This window comes from Castor canadensis, chromosome 7, assembly GCF_047511655.1.
Source record: "Castor canadensis chromosome 7, mCasCan1.hap1v2, whole genome shotgun sequence".
Taxonomy (NCBI): domain Eukaryota; kingdom Metazoa; phylum Chordata; class Mammalia; order Rodentia; family Castoridae; genus Castor; species Castor canadensis.
Genome location: NC_133392.1, coordinates 54,286,848 through 54,307,214, shown reverse-complemented (window position 1 = coordinate 54,307,214; position 20,367 = coordinate 54,286,848). Strand labels below are relative to the sequence as shown.

General features: G+C 37.3%; 1 pseudogene; it reads right to left on the bottom strand.

Annotated features, from left to right (window-relative positions):
* Nucleotides 1-753: 753 nt before the first annotated feature.
* Nucleotides 754-836, bottom strand: LOC141425305 (small nucleolar RNA SNORA31; annotated as a pseudogene).
* Between the last annotated feature and the right edge of the window lie 19,531 nt (nt 837-20,367).

The window sequence follows — 20,367 nt, the reverse complement described above, 5'->3', positions numbered from 1 at the left end:
CAACAGGGAATAACATATTCTTTGTCTTTTATGAGTTTATAAAGAGCCAAGTACATTATAATAAACATAAGGGATTTTTTTTTTTTGGTGCTCGAGTTTGAACTCAGAGCTTTCTACACGCTAAGCAAGTACTCTACTACTTGAGCCACTCTGCTAGTCCTTTTTAGGTGTGTGTGTTAGTTATTTTTTGAGATAGGGTCTCATGAACTATTTGCCTGGGCTGGCTTTGAACTGCTATCTTCCTCATCTCTGCCTCCCAAGTAGCTAGAATTACAGGTGTGAGCCATCGGCACCTGGCTAGGAATTTTTTTTTTTTTTAAAGAAAGCAATTATTGAATGATTGCATTTTGCTTCTTTCATATTTAAATAATATCTCTTCAGAATTTTTTCTTGCACCGATAACTCAATTTCCTATGGAATCATTCAGAAATACTCTTCAAATCTCTCTTCTATTTTCATTTCTGGTGCTGTTGATCTAGTCCAGCATTCTTTATTTTTTATTTATTTATTTTTTTATAACACTGGCACTTGCTTTCCAGGATTCGGGGCTGAGAGCAAAGACAGTGCACTATGTGCAGTTTCAGAGAAGGAAAAACAACCTGGGTCCTTTATGATATTGTTGAGTCTCTGGATAGATTTTGCCTGAGACCTGTAACAATTCTAGATTCCTTGCTACACAAGATAATTTCCTTATTGTCTAAACCAAGTTGAGTTGGGATCTCTTTTTTTTTTTTCTTTTTCTTTTTATACTACTGTTGTATTCCCCAATTCAATCTGGGCTGCCATAAAACCAGACAGAAAGCATAGAGAATATTTTCTTTTGCATCCTAGTGGAGTTTAGGATTTCTTGGTATCTTTAGTTACTATCATCCTGAGTGACACACACCTGTGTGGTAAGAGACAGATGATTTTGGATGAGAGAGAGTGGGTCCCTGCCCGAATTCAGGGTAGCTTAATTCGGTCAGCATTGTGGGTGTGATTTTATGTGTTAACTTGGAAGGTGCTTTTGGATGAGATGAATATTTAAATCAGTGAACTTTGGGTACAGTCAGTGAATGTAGGTGAATCTTCCAGTCACTGGAAGATCTGAATAGAACAAAAAAACCTGCCTGTGGGCTGGCAGAGTGGCTCAAGTCTTACAGTGCCTGCTTGCCAAGCACGAGCCCCTGAATTCAAACCTCGGTACCACCAAAAAACAAACCAAAAAAACCCCCAAAAATGACTTCCTCACAAGCAAGAGAAAATTCTCCAGCAGACTGATTTTGAACTTCATCAGTACCATCAGCTTTCTTGGGTATCTGCCTGCTACCCCACAGTGTAGATTTCAGACTCACCCAACTCCATAATCACATGAGTCAATTAGTTATAAAAACTCTCTCTCTCTCTCACTTTCATATATATATATGAAATATATATGTGTATGTATTGAATGACGACGTTTCAATCAACAATGGGTCACATATAGGATGGTGGTCCTTTGAGATTATAATGCAGCTGAAAAATTCCTACTACCTAGTGATATGAGTGATCGTAACGTGTCAGCACAATGCATTACTTGCATGTTTGTGCTGATGCTGGCATAAACCTGCTGTCCTGTCAATCATATAAAAGTGTAATACATTTATGTATAATACTTGATATTATATAATTTATAATTATAAATTTATAATTAACCATGTTACTCATTTATGTATTTACTAGCCTATACTTTTAATCATCACTTTAGAGCATATTTCTCTACTTACACACAAAAGTGTTTACTGTAACATAGTACACCACGTTACTCTGGCAGCAGCCTCGTACATCTTGTATTTACTATATATCTTGTTGCATTATTTTCTCTTGGTTTAATCTCACATTGTTTTGATTATTATGGCCCTAGGAGTGTTAGGCTATGTCATGTATATACCATATAGCCTAGATGTTTATTTGAGCTATCCTATCTAGTTTTGTGTAAGTATGGACTATGATATTTGCACATTGGCAAAATTGCCTAGGGATGCATTTATCAAAATATGTCCCCATTGTTAAGCAACATGTATGTTACATATGTCCTATTGGTTCTAATTCTCTGCAGAACTCTGGCAAATACAGCAGTCAATAAGAGAGACAGCAGTGAGAGAGTAGATTGAAATCTTTCTTGGACTCCCCATGTCTTGTCCACACTGGTTGTGGGTGTCAGGAACAAGGAAGTCATGGTTGCAGTGATCTGGAGAGTCAGCCACAAATGCTGATACTTATTTGTATTGAATTGAGTGCGTAGTCACACATCTTTATTTGTTTGATTCTTATTTTTGAGAATCTTAAACTTTTCATAATTTCGTAGACCTTCAAAGTTGGTTGCTTAATTCTGTGGTTCTCAGACATGCCTGTTCACTCATTGGATTCATCAGATGAACTTAAAAAAAAAAAACTGAGCATGATCCCTTCCCTTTAATAGTTTCTGCCTTATAGATTTGGGGTAGGGACTAGGGATCTATGCTCAACAGACCCTTCTTGAGGTGTGGCAATTTCTCTTCTGGAAATCATCTAGCACCGTCACTTTTTTATGCATAAGAGAACAAACTTCAATAGTCTGGAACAGCAGGTGCTCTTCCACACCTTTGTAGTTTTGGTAAATAGGTATGAGGGAACATATCCAACTTCCGCAGCTAAAGCTTTCTCTAGTGTCAGAGAATTATCTTTGGAAAACCTCAATAATGAATTCAGTACAGTTCAAGAAACATACCCACCCACATTTTCTTATCTTTTGTCTGTTCTTTTAAACGAGACAGTAAACAATATCTGCTTTATTGCTTAATTAAAGGGTCTGGCTGGACAAATCAAGTTAAGGAAGGCTTATTCCATTTAGCCACAGAAATAGTGACTTTTCTAGTAGAAAGAGAGAGAGAGAGACAGACAGACAGATAGACAGAGATACAGACAGAGGGAGAGGAGATTGCTTCTAGCTATACAAATTGAATTTATCTCAATAGCTTCCTCTTAGTTCTTTAAGAAAAGAATATAAGATTTTGCCAACTTAAAAATTCATAATTGGTTATTTGGAGATACAGTCATCTGATTATCATGTATAATTATGCAAGTAATGCCTCTGACTTTTTATGTTAACCTCCCAAACTATCAGCAGTATTTAAGAAAAGGAATTCCGTAAACCTTCTTGGGATATTTATATTATTTTTTGAGTATTAAAATATCTCTTCCTTTACAATAAAAGATTGTTTAAGCTTATCAAAATCACTTTGATTTTACACCTACAGTTGGTATCCTAACATCTCCATAATAGATACATGGACAGTAATTTAGTTTGACTTAAATGTAATAATCAGGCCCATTTATCTAGGTTGACAAGATTTCATTTCCTAATGATCTTTTATTGTAAATTTATTTGATTTCCTTTAATATATTATCTCATTTCTCATTGCCTTTCCTTTTGAAAAAATATGAATAATTTTCTATGGAATTATGAAGACTTGGCTTTAAGCTGACAGCTCTGAGCAACAGAGAATATCTCTGCCCTGTTAAACAAATTATATAGTTTGATAACAAAGTCCCAAGAAGAAGGGAACATTATTTTATCAAGAAGTTATTCTAGAAGACACTAAGATTTGCACTTCTAGGAGTTCTTGTTTTCTTTGGAAAAATGAGAACTGAAAAAAAAAGTCAGTCCAACTTAACTTCAGTTCTATATTTTCAATGACCTACTAGACCTCTGTCTGTTTCCAGGCAGTTCACGTTCATCATTAGGACATAAAACAGGCTTATATGGCTGGCAGAGTGGCTCAAGTGGTAGAGTACCTGCCTAGCAAGTGTGAGGCCCTGAGTTCAAATCCCAGTGCCCCCCCAAAAGCCCCACACAAAACAAAAACCAAGGTTACCATCTTTTCTTCAAAGTGCCTCCTCCTTCTATGCTTTTATTTCCATTATTGAGATCACTATCCACTCAGTCAAGCCTGGAAATTTACAAGATTATTTGGGAAATTTTCCTCTCCCCCACATAGTCAGTTTGTTACAATGTCTGCAGTCCTGTAACTTTCTAATAGTTTTCAACACTTTTTTATTCCTTCTGCTGTGTCCTCATGATTCTTGTTAGGAAAATCACTCCAACCTCTTAACTGGCTTTTCCAACACTGGTTTCACTCCAAACCACCCATCATCCATGCTGGGGCAAGAGCAACTCATGGAAATGTCAATCTAACTCTAACTACTTTGAATATTCTTCATTGGCTTCCATTGCCTACAGGAGTAAATTCATAATCCAGCAACAAATATGAAGCCGTTCAGCACCTGCTTCTCACCTACTTCTCCAGCCTCATCTCCCCTCGTTCTTCCCTTTGCCTTCCTCCCTACTTCCATCTTTCCTCCATCATTAAAGAGTAAACACAAACATCCTTTCTTTCCATGATGTCTTTGCTGAGATTGCCTCAGTCCTCACTCACTGTACTTCTCCGCCCTGTGCATGACCCTAAGTACTATCTCCTCATTGCTGTAAGTGTGTATATCCCTCTCTCTCACTAGACTGTAAGATCCTTCAGAGGAAATACTGCATTCCATTCATTATTTCCCAGTTCCTAGTGAAATGCTTGGCTCATAATAATTGTATAATGGCTATTCATTGATGAAGAGTTGAGTGACTGAATGAGTGCTAAAGGTCTGATTAAATGATTTTCTTTGCTGGATGTCTTCTTGTTCTCTCTGTGAAACCTTAACTGGAATTTGCAACATATTATAATCATATTTGTCGAAGTAGCATTTGATCTGTTTCATAATTCCACGGTAGAAAGAAATACCAAAATAAGATGTAACTCAGCAACCTGTAGCTATAATGTAAACACAGGGTACTTGCAGTTTTAATAATTAAAGAAAAGCTTGTTGCAAACTTAAATTTTCCTTCTCCTCCCAGTCCCATGCCTCCTGTAAACATCATATACATACTTATTTACGTATGCTATCATGATTCCTTTGGCATTGGGTTTTGTAACAATTGGTTCATTTCTGCAAAAGCAGGTTGGTGAGGATCTCTTCCTTCACTCCCAGAATGTGAGGCAACTTCAGATAAACATGCAATCAGAATGCCATGGGCATTTCTCTGAATGGAAAGAGTATCATTAAAATCTGTTTATTTACCTATGCCTCGTCTTATTTTAAAACAGATTTAAAGTGATCATAGTCATTAATAGGTACTCTTACTAAAGTAGAAGGGAAATCCCCTGAAATTGGGAGTAATTTCCAAAACTATAGAGCAAACTTGGAAAACATGCTTGAAAGTTACTTCGTATTCACCAGGTGGCATGTCGACCGTGTTTCCAGTTTCACTGAAACCTCTTTAATGTCAATGTTCTGGTCCAGATGACATTCAGCTGAGTTTGGGGATTCCATGGTATCTCTTGAGAGTGGGGTAGGAAGAATGGGTGAGTTCCAATAATGGTAAATGAAATCGTCATTTTCTTTTGGTTCTCAACCTTTAATATTGCCACAAGAAAACCTTAACTTTGAAAATTGAAAGCAAAACTGGTTTAAGCATCCTGCTGTAAATTATAGAGTAGAAGAATTACATGCTTGAGAGATTCCCAAAGGTTCTACATAGTTATTTTTGTGTTTTTCAAACTCAAAATTAAAAAACTGATTTTTTGACTAGGAGGTTGGTTTTAAGATACTTAAAAAAATTCATACAAAGACATTATATTCTGCAAAAACCTGCCAATGAACTAAAATGAGAATACAGTGAGTTTTTTTTCTTTTAAAAATCAATTACTGCACGTTTTCTCTCATATGTGGATTTAAAAAGATAAGGTGGGAGGTGGAGTATTTGGGAAAAAGAAGAGTGGGGAGGTAGGAACAAGAGAATGTAATGGGAAGTCAATACAATCAAAATACATTTTATGAATGTATGAAAATGTCAGGGGGAGACCACTATTTTGTGCAATCAATATATGCTAATTAAAAAATCAACTTCCTGTTCCAAAAGAAAGATAGATGATAATTTTATTTAAGATTATTGGCAATACTGGAGTTTGAACTCAGGACTTTGAAGTTGCTATATAAGTGCTCTACAGCTTGAGCCATGTCTCCAGCCCTTTTTTGCTCTGGTTATTCAAGATGAGGTTCTTTTTGCAGGCTGGCCTGGACTGTACATATAATCCTATCTGGAGATTACTTCAAAAGTCTAAATTGGAGGTCATTTTAAATGGGAGGTCTGGACCCCATGGTCCACATCCTCATCTCCCCACCCCAAGATGAGAGGCCCTGCTTTCAGTCTTTTTTGTGCATCTGCTACTTGGATCTTCTATGTGCCAGGCCGTCTGCTGAATACTTTACATTGGCTTGAAGCCATACGACAACCTACAAGGAAGATGCTATTGTTAGAAGGTGGAAAGATCACTGCTAGTTCTACTCCAAACTCCTCTGAGCAATGATGTTCTTTAAGTGATTGGGATGACCAGAAGTTTTAGGCAGAAAAGCAATTATAAATAATAAAGGCAGGCAGGGACAAGAAACACATTTTTTCATGCCTGTCTGTATACAGCTAGCCTCCTCTCTCACCTGTGTCACTAGACTCACCCAGAAAATTCCTTCTCAGAAACTGATTGTTTGCTTCTGTGTGTGCTAGACAGCCCCAAACTGGAGGCATTTTCAAAGCTATTACCTGGAGGGGTGGGAGGAAAGCTATAGCCTGTGCCTGGCATGAGAGCACCACCTCTAGCTACAAATTACTCATTTCAAACCCTGAATTAGGCGGATGCCGCTTTGCCACCGGGACCCTCAGGTTCTTATTCTCCTCCATGTATATGCCCTTTATGCCTGGAAAGTTGGGTTTTGTTTTGTGACTATGTAAATTGGAGCCAGGGGAGTTCCTTTTTTCCCTATGACTGGAACCACAGCGAGGCTTTCTCCACAGTTCAGCACTTTACATACTTCTGAGCTGTGTGGGCAGAAAACAAGGGGGAAGGAGCTCTTGAGTGCACTTTTCACCTGGTTTAAACAAGAGCTTTGATTTGTTCCCCTCTTCCTCTTAATCATTATGGGGGTCAAAGTGAAAGCAGTATTCATAGAGTGGCTATTTTTCTGAACTCTGTTTTGAGTTACAGAATGCTTGGATTTTAAAGCTAAGATTGTCGCTGAAACAACTCTGCAGACTTCTGGAATGTGTAGAATGCAGAATGGTTTTGTAGTTTAGGCAGGTCTTTTCTAGTATACATGTCTGTTGGCTAATTATGAAGGCCAACTAGATACTTTCTTTTTCTTTCTTTCTTTCTTTCTTTTTCTTTCCTTCCTTACTCTCCCTCCCTCCTTTCTTTCTTTGCTCCTTTCTCTTTCTTTCCTCCTTTCTTTTCTTTTCCTTCCTTCCTCCCTTCATTTCTTCCCTTTTTTTTTCTTCAGTACTGGGGATTGAACTCAGGGCCTAGTAAGTGCTAAGCAAATACTCTGCCAGTTGAGGCATGCAGAGTCCCAAATAGTTCCTTCATCAAACCGGAACAGTTGTAAAAGTCTTCCCCTCTTACATAATCATTTGATCAACATTTTCTGAGCCTCTGCTATGTGCTTGTGATTGGAGTTGGGGATCCAAAGATAAATGAAACAGGGTCTTTACCTTCAAGTGACAGGAAGTCAAGATTGGGAGACACTAGAAAGGGAACAAACACAATTCAGTTAGGAGGTGATCAACCCCCCACCCCCACCCCTCAGCTGCATGTGAAGGAAAGGAGGAGTTCTCTAGGTGAAGAAGGTAGGGATAAGATGTTGTTTTAAATTAGAGATAAGGGCAGAACAGGTTCTGCCTGTAAGCAAGGGGAAGGGGGGGAAGGGCGGGGGAAGAGGACAGGGGGGAGAAATGACCCAAACAATGTATGCATGTGAATAAATTCATAAAAAAAAATGAAAAAAGATACAGAATGATTTTTGAAATTAAAAAAAAAAGATGTTGTTTTAAGACTTAATTTTTCAGAGAAGTTTAAGGTTCACAGCAAAATTGGTATATACAGATTTCCAGTATATACTATGCAGAGAAAAAGCTTCCCCCATTACCAACACCCCCCCCCCACCATTGTGGTACATTTGTTACAACTGATGGATCTGCACTGACATACTTTTACCACCCAGTGTCTATAGTTTAGATTAGATTTATTCTTGTAGTTCTATGTTCATTAGATTTGGACAAACGTGCAATGACATATATCTATTAATATAGTACAGAATAACCTAATTTCCCCAAAAATTCTCTGTACCCCACTTATTCATTCCCCCTTCCTCTTAATCCTTGACAACCACCTATCCTACTGTCTTCACAGTGTTGCCCTTTCCAGAGTGCCATAGAGTTGGAATCATCCAGTATGCAGCCTTTTCAGATTAACTTGTTTTACTTTGCAATACAAATTAAGGTTCCTACATGTCTTTTTAAAGTTTGATAGCTCTCTTTCTCTTCCTCTCTGTCACAAGGTCTTGTAGCCTAGGCTGGCCTTGAACTCATGATCCTCCTGAGTGCAGGATTACAACTGACAGCTCATTTTTGAAAGTTGAATAAAATAATAGTTCATTGTATATACCACAGCTTATTATCTGTTCACCTACTGAGGGACAGCTTGGCTCTTCCCAAGGTTTGGTGGACTAGCTATGTGAAGCACATAAAGTAGGACTTGTAAGGAACAAAGGGACAAGAAGTCCCATTTGGAAATTAATACTTTGCATACAGAGCATGGCTGATGTAACAGAGAAGGCTTATCTCTCATTTGGGGGATCGCTTCAAAACACAATGTAGATCTTGGTAATATGGTGGCACTTCCGCCACTATAATGTGTCACCCTGTAGAGATATAAGAAAATCTTATATAGGACTTATGAGTTTACTTGGTTGATTTTACAACTGTATTTAAAACAAAAGCAAAACAAAACTTCTAGGATGATTTTATGTTATGGGTGATGTTATGGAAATCAAGTCAAAGGAAAGAGTAACTTGTGGGTTTGAATATAGTTTGACTTTCTTGTGACTCAAAGACTTGTGTGGTTTAGATTTTTGGTGCCCAGCTTCATATTTTGAAGAGTATATTTTGGAAGGAAGCCCAACCTTGGAGGTGTTGGTAATGGTAGTGGCGGTGGTGGCAAACTGTCTAATTCAGCTGAGGGCAGGAGAACCGCCCTCTATTTCAAAATAAACTCAATAATGAATGACTCACTCCGAAGACATAGTCTACAGTCTCATTAACAGGAAAACAATTACTGCTCCTGTTCAATACTTTATGAACCAAGTGGGGTGTACATGACAGAGGTAATGATGCCTTTAGTCTGCCTGTGATCAATCAGATCAATATCTCACTTAAAGAGTCTAAAGGCATCTTATTTTGTTCATTGACAGACTTTTTTCCATCTCTAAAGGTAGCACACATTGGTTGGTCCTATAATATTCTCTCTTGAACATGCTGGAGTTATTGATGCATTCCACCAGTACCTGTGTCCCTGAGAAAGTGAGGTGTTTATAGTTTGAATATCTTGCATTTTATTGCACTTTGCAAAAAGACTTCAACAAGGGTAAGGTGTTATGTGAATGAAAGCTATTAGTATTGTGTTTTGCTCCATTCCCCCATATTTTTTCAAGACAGTGAAACAGCTCAATGTGGAGATCTCTGTTTTATACTATTGAGCTATTTAGAAATCATGTTATAAAGATGTCCATATCCTTGGTTCAATAATCTCATCTTCTAAGAATGAATCCTAAATGAAATAATCCTACAGAAGTAAAAAGTCACTCTGCATTTCAGAACTTCACAACTTGGTCATTATGGTGTTATTTACAACTTGCTAGCAAACAAAATAGAAAGTAAATAACATTACAGAAATGATTAATAATCAAATGTCTGAGGAAATATGCTGGTATTTAATATGGTAATTGTGAGATTAGCAAGGAATATGGAAGAATGTTTATGATGGGTTATGTGTAAAAGCAGATATGAATTATGTACCTATCCATGTAAAAGGAATAAACCTATAGAAAAAATGTGTCATGAGAATTTGAGGAGGGCATTAGGGAGATGGAATTCATTGTACTAGTCATTTGCTGAAATTTAGATGGGAATGTGAAAATTTTAAGCCTGTGTCCAGGCTGAAATGTTTCTTAATATAGATGTGATATCTTATCAATTGTTTTAAAATTAAAGCCTTATAGGCCTTTAATCCAAAGAATGACCACAAAATTTAATATTTGGAGCAAACTTTAAAAGAAACTACTTCCTGATGTGAGTTCTAAAATTGCACTGGGATCTTCAAGGAGAAAAAGAAGCCATTTCATACTGGGTCACCAAAGGCACCATCACACTCTAAGCGTGTTTTTAGACATCCTTAACTTGCACTTAAAGCTATTAATACTTGCCCTCTAGTGGCTTAAAGTTGTAAACAGACAATTTGGGTTTAATTTTTGGTTGCTTCTACTTTTATCCTTCTTACTGAAAATAATAAAATTGTAAAATTAAAGTACATGTGGGTATGTTTGAAAAGCCTTTCCAAGCCTGAATTGACCCTCTGTAGCTTTTTTTTTAACCACATTTATGAGGCACAGCGGAATACAAGTTGGGAGCCTGGGCTTTGCAATAGATTCATGGTTCGAAGTTCTTTCACTTTCCCTGGGCACATTCCAACACCTTGCTTTCCTCTCCTGCTCGGTGGAGCTGGATAGTCCCCTGTTGTACTGTTGTGGGGGTTTGCTGTGCACTGTGGGATATGTAGCAGCATCCTTGATCTTTATCCAGTGGTGTTCATAGCACTTTCTAGTTGTGACAACCAAAAAATGTCTCAAGACATTTCCAAGTATCCCCTGGGAGGATGGGGACAAAATCATCCTCAACTGAGAACTATTGACTTAAAGACATGAACATGCACGTATGTGTGGGGGGCGTGGTTAAGGAAGAACAATTACTGAGTCTAGACTTTTTGATAATTCTACCTTGCTATGGAAGTCTTGCAGTGGACTCCCCCGCTGCCATTGTGTGGAAATCTAACAAGCATCTGCTCTCTCTCTAGTTTACCATTCATCCTTAAGGATGATGAGGGTGGGAAGATTGATGCCTTGGAGCAAATTTTGTTTAATTTTTATTTTGAAATAACTTTAGATTCATAGAAGAGTTGCAAAGATGGTACAGAAAATTCTCCCACTCCTTTTCCCAGTTTCCTCCAGTGTTCTCATCTTGTGTAACTATGATGCATTTATTAAAACTAAGATCTTAGCACTGGCCGGCCCAGTACTATTAACTAAACTACAGTCTTTATTTTGATTTCCTCAGTTTTTCCACAAGTGTCCCTTTTCTGTTCCAGGATCCAATCTGGGATCCTCTGTTGCATTTAGAGGCAATATATATATATATATATATATATATAGAGAGAGAGAGAGAGAGAGAGAGAGAGAGAGAGAGAGAGGCAACATATATATATATATTTTTTCTAATAGAATGAATATAGAGTGTATTCCTGAAAAACTGCTGATTCTTGAAAAAAAACTAAAAAAATTCTTGCTGTCAAAAATTCAAATAACATTGAAATGACAATGAGAAGAATTTTCTAAGTAGAGGCCTATACCCATTAGCACTCATTGAGATTAGAAAAATCCCCCTATTTCTACTTAAAATGGAAAGCCTCATGTAGAATTGACTCTCTCTGAGGCAAAAACAGCTATCATAATAGCTACTTTCCAAATCTCTGAACAAATCACCTACTGGTAGCTGTTGTCTTGACTTTCCATTTAAGTCAACCTTGTCTCAGAGATTTTTTGTAGGTGATCAGTGCTAATGGAGTGAACCAAAGGGACAGGTCCAAGTTACTGTTTCATATTTAGGGCAAGTCAAATGGTTCTTTCGCAATTGCACCTGACAAATACAACGTGAGCACAAAGCGACATGGCAAAGCTGTAATCTATTGAACCTGGTAAATGTGAGTTGTAAGTAATTGCCGTTTCTTCTTAGTCTCATTTGCTGCTCAGCCATTTCTCATTATGTGATCCCTTAAAGTCAGCCTGATTCAGGAGTAGATCAATACCAGGGAAACCCTTTTGTCTTCTTTTAGGGCATAAAATTTTAAAGATGCTTAAGTCAATATTCCTTTTAATAATGAATCTTACGGAAATGCCTGGGTCCCCCCTTCCTGTTACGTAATTAATTGAGCTGCCTGCCACCCACAAGGTATAGTTTTTGCCTTCCATAATTCTCCTTTGGCCTAATTGCCATTCTGTTTTCAGTTCTATTTGTCTTTGGATGTTTCTTTTTTCACCAGTAGTGTTGGGGATGCTTGGTACTTAGTTTGATCTCTCTGTGCTTTTGCTTCTAAATGTCAGCATAATTTTTCTGCCTTATAATATTGGAGATGTTATAATCATCAATCAGCCCAATGGAAGAGCAGAAAAGATTAGATATCATTTATCTGTATTGGTTGTTCATTGTAATGACCAGTGGACAACATGAGCAGATAATCTGTTGCTTTGATGGAAACTAATTATTCTTAAGCATGACAGGCTCGAAATAGCTTTTGTGACATTGTTTTTTAAAAATGACAGCTACCCAGTCATTATTAGTGCAAGTGGAGGTTTAGTCATGTTCTCTGATGATTTCCCTACATAAGCAACACAGTGGTTTGGATTTTTTTATTGCTGCTTCCTGGTTTTAAAAAAAAACCCATTAAGCTAAAATTTAAGAACTCCAAAATTTCAAATGACATTCAAATGTAAGGGCTATCAAATACAAATTTCTTAATGTGAAATAATTTATCATTCTCTAGAGAAAAGTGAAAGTACAATCAGAAGATATTTTTTATGGGGGGATTGACATGGCTTGTTTGCTATTTTGCTGTTGTTAATTGTATTAGTCACGGGATTTGAAGAATAATGTCATCATGAATTAAAATTCACCTCTGATGGAATTTTTAAATGAAAAGCACGGTTCTATGATTTATTTTTGAAATAGAATTTATCTGCTCAGATAGGAAAGGAAGTTTTATTTTATGTATATTTATATGTAAACACCAAGAAAATCCCAGCAAACTGATGGATTTCTGGTTTTTTGTTTTGTTTGCTTTGTTTTTGAGACAGGGTCTCACTATGTATTCCAGGCTGGCCTAGAACTCATGATCCTCCTGTCTCAGCCTCTCAAGTGCTGGGATTACAGGTATGTGCTGCCACACCAAACTGTATTTCTGTCTTAATAAACTCTTCCTAAAATGTTTTAGAAACCTAGTCAATAGTGTTTATATTACTGACATGACTAATAATCAAGCCAATATTTATATATCATTATTGAACCACAGCAGAGATACAACTTCACTGTGACTTGATTTGAGACCAAAAGCAAATTAGGCAACTTCACATGTCTGATATTTCTTTTTGTTATAATCGGTTTTGTAAATGCTTGAAGTTTTGGGGATACACTGGATGATGCTAGACCATGGCTAATATATTGAAATATATGAAACAAATTTATAATTACACAAGTAACATCACTGTAGAAAAACTCTTGCTATAAGAAGATATAAAGAACCCCAAAGCAGAATAAAAAAGTGGCCTTTTGCCTTTTACTTATTGTGGGTTCCTCAATTCCATTCCCTTCTTAAGGAAGTTGCTTACAGTTTGGTTCATATGTTTCAAGGCTTTTTTCATACACTGTGTACAAATATGTATACACAACCTTATGGATTATTTTATGGATATTATATACCCTGCTCTGTACCTTATTTTGTCACTTAAAACATACATTGAATATTTTTTCACAGACATATATATATATATATATATATATATATATATATATATATAATATATCTTCTTCTTTTAAAAAAACTGGTCATGTCTATTTTAAACTAGTAAGTGGGCCTATGAAACAAGGTTTGCTGTGTCACATCATCCTCTGTTACAGAAAATTCCCTTGGGACCCAGATAAAGTAGAGGAAAACCTCAACTTGAACTTTAATGAGTTCAATAGTTGGTTTAAGTTGACCACTTGTGACTATATTCAAAGACAAAACTCATTCTGTTAGAAATTTGTGTGTGGATTCAGCTTTGACACAAACGAGCAGGTCCCCTCTTTGGTAGGTTCCCAACCTGAAAATGGAGTCAAGGAGGCCACATTTGCTTCTGTCTCCATTTCAATTTTAAAACTCTCACTTTGTGTTTTCTGAACTAAAAACTGCATTGTGACTGATGAGAATTCTTCTAGGGCTAGTTATTGTTTGCAAGCCGAAAATTTAAGTATGAGCACTTCAGGTCTACTTTTACCCATGATGGACAGATCCCTTTTTCTTTGAAAATACTGCTTGGACTGGCCTTCATCACCAATGTATGGCGCGCTAGCCAACAAGAAGAGAAAAGACTGTGGCTCCCCTCGTATCCACTAGCAAGGCTGCATTGGAAGGCTTTCTTGTTACTACAATGTCGAAAGACTATTCCAGACACACTTTCTACTGTCTTTGAAACCTGTGGTTAACTTTTGAATATATCTGCACAAATTTTCTTTTTAAAAAATATTTTGTTTTTTTCAAATTATCATGCACTAATAATACAAAGGGATTTCATTGTGATAATTCCATACATGTGCAAGAATGTACCTTGAACAAGTTCACCTCCTCCATTGTATTTTCATTCACTCCTTCCTCCTTCCCACTCTTTCAAACACTGTTTGGTGGGTTTCATTATGCTGTCTTCATATGTGTATATGCAGTGTACTTCAATCCCCTTCACCCCTCAGTGTCCTTTCCTTTCCCCTTCCCCGTTCTCACTGATCCCCTCAGACAGTATCCCATATACATTCATATGTTATTTTTATGCCATCATCATCATCATCATTTTAGGTCTAGGTTCCACAGATGAGTGAGAACATGTGATATTTGGCCTTTTGAGCTTGGCTTACCTTGCTCAGCACGATAATATCCAATTCCATCCATTTTCCTTGACACACACACACACACACACACACACACACACACACGATATTTTCTTTATCTTTGGCTATTATAAGCAGAGCTGCAATAAACATGGATATGCATGTGTCTCTCTTGTATATTGGTTTACACTACTTTGGATATATACCCAAGAGTAGGAAGGTGGATCATGAGGTGGTTCTGTTTTTAGTTTAGAGGAAACTTTATACTGATTTCCATGGTGGTTATCCTACTTTATATTCCCATCAACAGCATATGAGGGTTCCCTTTTTCTGCATCCTTGCCAGCATTTATTATTGTTTTTTTCTTATGAAGGCCAATCTGACTGGGGTGGGATGGAATCTCAGTGTAGTTTTGATTTGCATTGCCTTTGTGGCTAAGATGTTAAATATTTCTTCACATATTTTTAGTAATTTGTGTTTCTTCTACAAACTGTTCAATTAATTTGCCTGTTTATTAATTAAATTACTTGTTCTATTGCTGTTTAGTTTTTTGAGTTCTTTGTATAGTCTGGATATTAATCCTTTTTCTGTTGAATAGCTGGCAAAGATTTTTCTCCCATTCTCTATGTTGTCTCTTGATTCTGGAATCTGTTTCTTTTGATGTGGTATCTGTATGAATTTTTGATGCTTATCGACAGATTTTTTTTAATAACATTTACTTTTAGAATGATGGATTTAAATTCCATAATACTAATACATGAAGCTAACATTAATAAACACATACTGGTTCTAAGTACTTGGTAGGTCACTCACAACCACCTTATGAAATAGGCATGAAGAAACTGAACAAGCAAGTAACTTGTCTAAAGGCACAGTGTTAGAAAGTGACATGACTGGATGAAGTGAAGCATTAACTGAATGGTTATGTAGTTATAAAATGACCAAAAATGCTGGTGCTTCTCCCTACTTAGGAGGATGTTGGGAGGAGTTGTAATTTGAAGATGGTCCCCTTTTTCTCAAGCATGCTCCTGGTGCTGCCTGTGGTAGTCAGTCCATAAATAAAGCAATTCCTTATATTCTTCCTGCAGCTACAGATCATTCATGCTGACTTTTGCAAAGTCCCTGACCTGACAGACAAGCCCTGATGTGTGAATCTGCAAAGTTGATGATTAGTCGAAGCAGTCTGGACTGCATCCACAGGACATCTTGTAGCACAATCAAGCCCCACTTCATCATGCCTGGTGACAGGACTTTTCCCGGTAAGTCTCCATCAGGAGCAAGGAGCCAGGGAACAGCTCAGCAGCTAATTAGACAAGGCAACCTACAAGGCTAGTACATGCTCACTTCAATAGGCTGGAAGGGTGGACCTGTCAAATGAATCTGTTTTGGCCCCTGTGCTTCCTACCCATTACTGTACTGGTTGAACATTAACACTTGGAAATCTGCTGATTTTCTTCAATATCCTGGCACATGCAGAGAAGGAGCTGAAAAGGAACTGTATGTCTTAAAGGTAGTTCCATGCTTCATTATCCCTAAAAGCATCAATCTTCATCTCATTGTTAAGAAGCATCACAAGATGTGGAAATGCAGTGTATGGACTTTTTACTGATGTGATTTAGTCCTGTGATGTTTGTTCTGAAAAAAAGTCAAAGACTTAAACAACATGTAAAAGGTTTCCCTGTTGAGACAAAAGCTAAGAAATTGCAAGTGTTTCCTTCCCTTTTACTGCCATCATTCAAAAGATTGTTAAAAACAATCTTAGATGTGTGTGTGTGTGTGTGTTTGAGTATGTGTACTTAGCAAAATTGTCAAAATTTAAAGGTAGATACTCCAAAAGCTTTGTAAACAAATGTATGGAAATATATTCTATATTTTTAGAATATAAAAAACTATACAGAAACAACAATAAAATGATTATTGTATATCAGGACAGGATATATTCTTGATCGCTAAAGCAATTAACTCTATATAATATGTCAGCCCTTAAAGATGTTAAGTGTGTGTGTGTGTGTGTGTGTGTGTGTGTGTGTGTGCATTTTCTGAAACTTTAAGGAGAATCTAGAGACATCTTTTTCAACCTTGTCACTTCACAGATGAGAAAATGAATCCTGGAGTGGACACATACATTGCTACTACTCTTGCCTGCCCACTGATTTTTTTTCTACAACATCATGCGCTCATGCTGTAGGAATCAAGAGGCAGACCCTTTTCCACAGGCTGAGACACCTAGCATCAAATCTACCCTTAAGCTTGAGAGCTAGAAACATTGACTATAAGGGAACCCTGGATTTCCCAATTGGTCTATCAATAGAAATTATTTGTATATTTCTGACATCAAGATACTTTGATTAATTTCAGAAGAAAATGTATTGGAGGATGAGTGATGGTGTACTGAATGCTGATTCATATGCCACTTTTATGTGTAGCATAGGAGACTCTGCCAATCACAGAGCAAGGAGCAACATGGTTGAATAGGAAACCCTGATTCGCTGCTAAGTGGACACAAGTAATAACAATATGATAGCTTATTGTCTCTGAAGAAAGGCAGTTAGGTGATGTGCTATCTAAGAATAGATTCTAAAGTATCTGAGTAAGATTGACATTTTTTTTGCTCGTTTCAGTTTGGTGAATAAATTCTCCAATTGTATGGATAGTATTGTCAGAATAGTTAATAAAAACCACATTGAACGTGGCAACTGGAGGCTTGGATATTAAGCCCAGTTTTCTGAGCAGGTAAGTAGATTCTAACCATCCCTACAGCTCTTTAGAGTTCAGTTCCTTCAGATATAAAATGAACAGATTGAATGAGCATATGTCTAAGGAGATTTTCACGTCGAATGTCAAGTGATTGATCCCTCATGTCCACAGATGTGACTTCTCACCAGGACAGATTTTTAAAGTAGAAATGTGCTGTCCATGGCAAGAGATTACACATAATGAAAGGCAGGACAACCACCACAATTGAGAAAAAAGTCACAAAATGCATATTCTACTAAGGATTAACTACATATTGGAAGTATACAGGAATACAAAGTCTATCTTTGCTGAATTCAAGTTGTGTGCTGAACTTAGACTTAGCCAAAAATGTGGGCTGAGAGTAGAAGACTATGAGTGAAGGCTGAAGGCTGAATAAGGTGAGATGGAAAGAGTGGGAAATAAAAGTGAAGGAACCAAGCTAAGCCTAATCTCAAGACTCAAAGGTAGAAGTTGTACAAAATTTTTGTTTCATTTTTTGTTAGTTTTTTTCCTGTCCACAGTGTTAATGGGAACAGTTTTTCTTAATCAATAAACAAACAAACAAACAAACAGGCAGCAACGAAAACCAGAATGAGTTGCCAATATGGGAAAAATCCTGCTTTCTGGCTTCTCTTGAAACATCAGTGTGGCAATCCTGAGTCCTTGATTCCAACGCGTCAGCACTTGGCTGGATGTGTCACCTCTTCGATGGAATTATTGTACTCTTGTTTTCAAAAATCCCCTCCATTCTCTACTGCCAACATTGAGGCCTAGTGTCATTTGTCATTTACCACTGTGCTTTGAATTTTCATGTAGTAGAGTTAAGATGAGAACAATCTATGCCTTACATCCCTGATTTTACTTTACTAGCGGGAAAGTAAAGCTAGACTGAGTGGGATGTGTGGTTCTTACACCCAGCCTACTATCTATGTTAACATTATATAGTTTTCTTCTGAAAATATCTGAGTTTTCAAGTTGTATCCTAGCTAAAGTCCCTGACTTAAGCCGTAAGGAAAAAATTCAGCTAAACTAGAGATGCACAGAGTATCAAATATCGGCACAGATTCTCTCCCTACCCCATTGTATGTTCAATTTGATCATAATGCTTTAACCAGTTTGAAGCAATCAGGCCTAGAAATTCTGAGCTCTGTTTTGTAAGTGGTAGAAGTGCAGGAGGAGACAGGTAAACACTGATGTAGCAGTGCAGAGTCTTCCTCTCACTCCTCTTGCCTGGAAGCCAACTCATCAAGTAGGCTAAAGGAATGCCCTTCTGGTGAACTTGCCAGAACAACTACTGTCTACAAGTCAGCTTGCCTTACTCATTTGTCGTTCCCAATTAAACCTGGAAATCTCTCCAGAGACATACCTTGGGGTTTGAGGTTTGCTTTCTCAAGTTCTAGAAAATCTGGACAAACTATTGCCATTGCCTTTAGATTAGATATACAGTAGCCAGTCTGGAAGAATTTTCCACTCCAGAGGGAATAACACATTGATGGTAAATCTAATTCAGTATTCAATTCCTCACCTGTACTTTTGTTCTTGCATGACCTTCTCCCTCTCATCTATCCTGTCCCTCAATTCTTTAATTAATGAGATCATGAAAATTTCAAAGGAACTACACAGATATGTAGTGAAATACTATATAGACTTTGTATAGACTAGTCTAGACCATTGAACTACTAGTATAGACTTGAAATTGGGAAAAAAGTAATGGCACTTAAATTCTAAGTGCATCCTAAAAAATCAGTAACTCATTTATTCTACCAAACAAAAACAAACACCAGAGATATCAGGGGAGAACTGTTCAGTGATTGTAGAAATTAGATTGTTTGCTGTAGCTCTTGTAGAAACATGGAAACAAAGTGTGTGTGTCTGTGTGTGTGTGTGTCTGTGTGTGTGTGTGTGTGTGTGTGTGTGTGTGTGTGTGTAAGTACTAGCAGGAACGTGGAGTATTTAGGTAGGGAAAAGTCCAGTTCAAGACTCAGATAAACATCCCAACATTGCAGTACTCATCCAGCGCTTAGACAACTCTCTTTGGCTGGAAAACAACATGAGAACAGCCTTTGTTGTTATATTCCAGTTCATTACTGGTGGGACATTAGCCAACTAGAAAATGCTGTCAGAACAGCTTCAGAATTCAGACAAAGAATCACGTCAGTTCTTATTTTAGGTGAACTGGTTCAGCAGTTCTTCCTTCAGAGAAGAGGAGTGGGTTTCCCCTGATGAGCCTAATTGAAAGGACTTGCTTCCACTTGAAAGATGTAGTAAACATCTGGCAAAGTGAGGTGTGTTTGGAACTATGTAGAAATCTTGGAGGAGACCAGGAGCCGCAGGCATAACTAACTAGATTCAGGGCCAGGGTCACCAGTTTCATGCCTGACTCCTCCATTCATTTCACTTTGACCTTGGATGTGACTTGGTTGTGTGTTTCCCCTCTATTGAATGGGAATGATGAGATGATGAGTCACATTTAGCACTGGGACAATTCATTGTGAATAACTGAAAAGAACTTTGCAAGCAAAGGCTTCTACAGAGGCCCCATCATGCTAAACTGGTTGGAAAAATATGGCAGTGTACAGATTTCAAGGCAGTATCAATGTGCTATAGATTTTGCTGCATAAGGAAATATGTTCATAATTCCATGACAATTGTGAGCTTTTGTTATGAAAGGAGACACCAGAGTAGAATAAAGAATGCAGAAGCAGTAAGAGTAACAATATTGAAAGGGGTTTTCATTCATTTATTCACTCAATATATATTATTTGAGTGCTTTCTATGAGTTCTTCACTGGG